Here is a 4,774-nt window from a genome sequence, read left to right as displayed (position 1 = left end):
ACATTATTTTGACAGTTAAAGTTTTGGGCGGGTTTTTGTGAGCTTCTGGGCTGGAAATCGTCCATCCAATCTGGCAACACTGAGTGAGAGTGCATACATGGTCATGCATGAAATAAAAGTTTATAAAGTCAAACGATAGCTTTGTGTGCTTTACAGATGAACTTGAAGTCTTTATTCATTCGAAATGTTCAAGAATAGATCATCTTTGGTGCGGTAATGCGAGTTCATGATCCGATTCGTGAACAGATGATTCTTTTGAGTCAATCTTTTAAATGAATCATTTCTTTTGTTTAACGAAACCAGTGTGAATGGTTAACAAACTGGATAGATCTGAGGTGTGTTTCCCAAAAGCATCGTTAGCGAACTGTGGTTGATAAATATTGAACTATAACGACATTGCTTGCGACTGTTGCTTTGGGAAACGAGCCCTGTCAATTTTGACTCAGCGATTCTTTTGTGCCAATCGCTTCTCCATAGAGAGGATTATCATCACTTAAAGTTTGGTCCATTCATTAAACAAATCTACTGTATAACTTGGAGAACTGTGCCAGTTGTTTTGGCTACTTTTATTATGTGTTTGGATTCGTTTTGAAGCTTGGAATGCAGTATGAAACAGCATGGAATCCCATTCATTGTATTCAAATTGAATTTATATTGATTGGTAGATTTAAATGACGTAACATTTTTTTGTTGTTGATAAAAGAAATGCTGTGGAAAACTGATGTTGTTAAAAACAAAATGCAAAGAAAACACAAATCTTATGACTGGTAGATGTCACTTTTATTTAGAGTTGGAAAGCATAAAAACAAGACATCAAGTTAATATGTTCCTTTGTGTTACATAGCTTAAGTATTTCAAAGTATTCTAAAGTATTTAGATTAAGTTACTAAACCTGAGTAATCTAACGAAATACATTACTGATTACTTTTTAAAGCTTGTATTTTGTAATCTGTAGTGAAATACATTTTAAAAGTAACCTTCCCAGCCCTGATTATAATGCATTATAAATGTACCAAACCCTTGTTGTTGTACTACATAAAGTCTGTAAGATTGTACATTTTACATCCTAGTCTACGTTTTAATAGGCTATTAGAAACAGTAATAATAGTAGGCTATTAGTTAAATGCCAGATATTATTTATTAAGCTATGACTCTGGATAATTGATTTTTAGAATAGAGATCATGGTTCTCCCACGATTCTGAAAACAAAACATTAGACAAAAACAAAATAATATATAGGCTAATTCACTTAGGTTTCTTACAAAATGTTTTATTTAATGTTATAAATGAGTCTAAAATGTTATGAATGAGCCTATTAAAAATAAAAATATGTAAAAAAAAATATTTGAAATAAATGAACTTGATTCGATCGTTTTTGAACGAATCTCTTGAGTGAATGAATTAGACATCAAATGCATTTTAACAGTCACTGGTCGCTACCTACTGGCATAATGTAACATATAGGCCTACAATCTTTATTTGAAGCGTAACATGAGTTCCAAAGGTCAGTTTCTCATTTTGAATGTGTGGCTGCTGCAACATCAGCTATATCCGGACTATAAACTTTTATCCCAATACTTTAGTTATTAGTATTTAATGTTTGCAACACAGAAATGTAACCTACTGTGTAGACTGTTTGTGAAGGTGTTTCAAACATAAAGCTTACATGATGAGCGCTGCTCTCTCTGGATCAGCGGCTGCGCGAAAGCAAGTTTAAATATTCCGATGTGATTGTGATTTCAAATGTTTAATATACGTAGTGGAATCATCGTCATAGCAATAAGATTGTGTGTGTATAACTCGAGATCGCGATCTTTTAATGATTAATCCATGAGCATATAGCCTATGTATTTTTATGTCATAATTTGTACCAGACCTCAAAAGTTACCCAGGCCCAGGTTGATGTTAACAGTGCTACTGATACTTTCTGCTCCACTCTTACGTCTTGTTTAGACACTGTCTGCCCCTTGTCTTCCAGGCCAGCTCGTACCACCTCTTCTGCCCCTTGGCTATCTGATGATCTCCATGAGCATCGTTCTAAGCTCAGAGCTGCAGAAAGAGTATGGCGCAAATCACAAAATCCTACTGACCTTAATGTATATCGATCACTCCTCTCAATGAAGAGTGAAGAAAAAAGGGCAGGAGGATGGAAATGAAAACAATGAGAGGTTTAGTTTAAAATCTTGCTAATTACATTTCACCATTAGAAAAATGTATTTTTAGCTGGTCATCCTATTTGAACATTGATTTTTTTTGTTTTTCTATTATGGAACTGAACATCAAATTCTCCTAACTGGGATGTACAAATCATACATGCATTTATACAATCAATATGTTGTCTGTTTGTCTAACACAGTGTCTGGAAGCACTAAAGCCACACATCACCTTCACTGACAACAGACCAATCAGCTGTAAGCTCAACGATAGACTTCAGCAACAGAAAATGGGTGAATTCTTTGTTTCCTACTTCAGAAAAACACATTCATATGTACCATTTTGTATACTGAATGAATTTTATAACAGGTTGCAATTGCATATAGTTAAAAACAAATAATGAATTAAATTAGTAGTCCAGAGACCACTAGCTATTTATTTATTTTATTTATATTTTGAAAATAGGAATGACTGAACTGAATAAATGTGATGTAAAACTTGCACAATTATGTGGCTTTCTGGTCCTAACTATAAAGGCTCCTTAAAGCATGACAGAGAAAAAAAAAAGTCACACCTGATGTTTCTCCACGTTAAGTCGATGACATAACACTTTCCTCAGATGTCGTACCTCAGCCCTGACCGAACAACGTACAAATTTCTGCTGCATAAACATAATATAAAATTAACACATTTATCATCGCTTCTAATAGAAAAAGCAACCAATGTGAAGGTTTACTTGAGTGAATCAATGTACATTCATATTCCTTCTTCGGCTGTTGTCTTACCTGTAGAGTTAATTTATTTTTGTCCTTCCCAGGAAATGACGAGCTGTAAAAACAAGAAGAAATTATGATAGGATTATTTTGATGCACCTAAGCTAACCGTTCAAAAGCTTGGAGTTTTTAAGTTTTTAAAAGAGGTCTCTTATGCTCACCAAGTACGCATTTATTTGATCAGAAATACACAGTAATATTGTGAAATATCTTTACTGCTATCTTCCTACCTTTGCCTCTCCAAACACAGAGAGACCTGCTCGTCGTATCTGTAGAAATGAGCTTTGGAGTGGTCAAAGCTTGTGTAGGGTAATCCTGTATTATCTGGAACTGAATCTACAAGAAAACAAAAACATAGTTAATAATAATCTTAATAAAAACAAATTAACAGCAGCATCTATGGTAGGGTGACCATATGTGCCCTCATTCCAGGACACATCCTGGTCAGGATTTCTATATTGCCTAAAATATCCAAGTTTTGGCTTTGTTTGCGCTGCGCAGACCGATCGGTGTATAACATCTCACAGTACAGTGAGAGCTATAAAGAGCAGCCGGCTCCTTATGCTTTCGAATCGCTCTCACGGTACTTTCATGTCATACATCGATCAGTCTGCGCAGTGCTGCTTCTAGTTGAACACACCTAATATGTACGCGTATTTGCCATGCTTTGACTGTTCTCTGTAGATCCCCCCTTCTCACGCGCCACGAATGGTTGATTATCTAGAATGCCTGCATGTTATTGGTCAAACCATGGATCGCGTAACGTACCAAAAGAGGGGGGGTGGGGGTGTTTTTTTTGCAGAACTTCGCACACTGGATGAGAAGCGGCATTATAATGCATTATAAATGTACCAAATCCTTGTTGTTGTACTACATAAAGTCTGTAAGATTGTACATTTTACATCCTAGTCTACGTTTTAATAGGCTATTAGAAACAGTAGGCTATTAGGGCTATTAGTTAAATGCCAGATATTATTTATTAAGCTATGACTCTGGATAATTGATTTTTATCATGGTTCTCATGGTTCTCCCACGATTCTGAAAACAAAACATTAGACAAAAACAAAATAATATATAGGCTAATTCACTTAGGTTTCTTACAAAATGTTTTATTTAATGTTATAAATGAGTCTAAAATGTTATGAATGAGCCTATTAAAAATAAAAATATGTAAAAAAAAATATTTGAAAATTTTAACTCGCTACCTACGCTACCTACTGGCATAATGTAACATATAGGCCTACAATCTTTATTTGAAGCGTAACATGGGTCAGTTTCGTCAGTTTCTCATTTTGAATGTGTGGCTGCTGCAACATCAGCTATATCCGGACTATAAACTTTTATCCCAATACTTTAGTTATTAGTATTTAATGTTTGCAACACAGAAATGTAACCTACTGTGTAGACTGTTTGTGAAGGTGTTTCAAACATAAAGCTTACATGATGAGCGCTGCTCTCTCTGGATCAGCGGCTGCGCGAAAGCAAGTTTAAATATTCCGATGTGATTGTGATTTCAAATGTTTAATATACGTAGTGGAATCATCGTCATAGCAATAAGATTGCGTGTGTTTGAATCGAGATCGCGATCTTTTAATGATTAATCCATGAGCATATAGCCTATGTATTTTTATGTCATAATTTGTACCAGACCTCAAAAGTTACCCAGGCCCAGGTTGATGTTAACAGTGCTACTGATACTTTCTGCTCCACTCTTACGTCTTGTTTAGACACTGTCTGCCCCTTGTCTTCCAGGCCAGCTCGTACCACCTCTTCTGCCCCTTGGCTATCTGATGATCTCCATGAGCATCGTTCTAAGCTCAGAGCTGCAGAAAGAGTATGGCGCAAAT

At 35.5% G+C, this 4,774-nt stretch overlaps 1 protein-coding gene and 1 long non-coding RNA gene across 3 annotated transcripts in view; both read right to left on the bottom strand.

Moving 5' to 3' along the window:
- The window catches only part of LOC107716285 (testican-2-like), a 46,714-nt gene that overhangs the window by 16,630 nt on the left and 25,310 nt on the right, over positions 1-4,774 (bottom strand). The window lies entirely within an intron of this gene.
- On the bottom strand, positions 2,137-3,258 carry LOC107716352 (uncharacterized). Of its 2 annotated transcripts, none has more exons than XR_001637196.1 (4): positions 3,158-3,258; positions 2,940-2,982; positions 2,729-2,815; positions 2,137-2,466 (listed from the first exon to the last, which is right to left on the bottom strand). It is a non-coding gene; the product is annotated as an uncharacterized LOC107716352 (long non-coding RNA). The 2 variants fall into 2 exon arrangements; XR_001637197.1 differs by having other exon boundaries at positions 2,137-2,463.

The sequence above is a fragment of the Sinocyclocheilus rhinocerous genome, unplaced genomic scaffold, assembly GCF_001515625.1.
Source record: "Sinocyclocheilus rhinocerous isolate Xijiao unplaced genomic scaffold, SAMN03320098_v1.1 scaffold869, whole genome shotgun sequence".
In the NCBI taxonomy this organism is placed as follows: domain Eukaryota; kingdom Metazoa; phylum Chordata; class Actinopteri; order Cypriniformes; family Cyprinidae; genus Sinocyclocheilus; species Sinocyclocheilus rhinocerous.
Note: the sequence above shows the minus strand (reverse complement) of the source record. Positions and strands in the feature narration are given on the sequence as shown.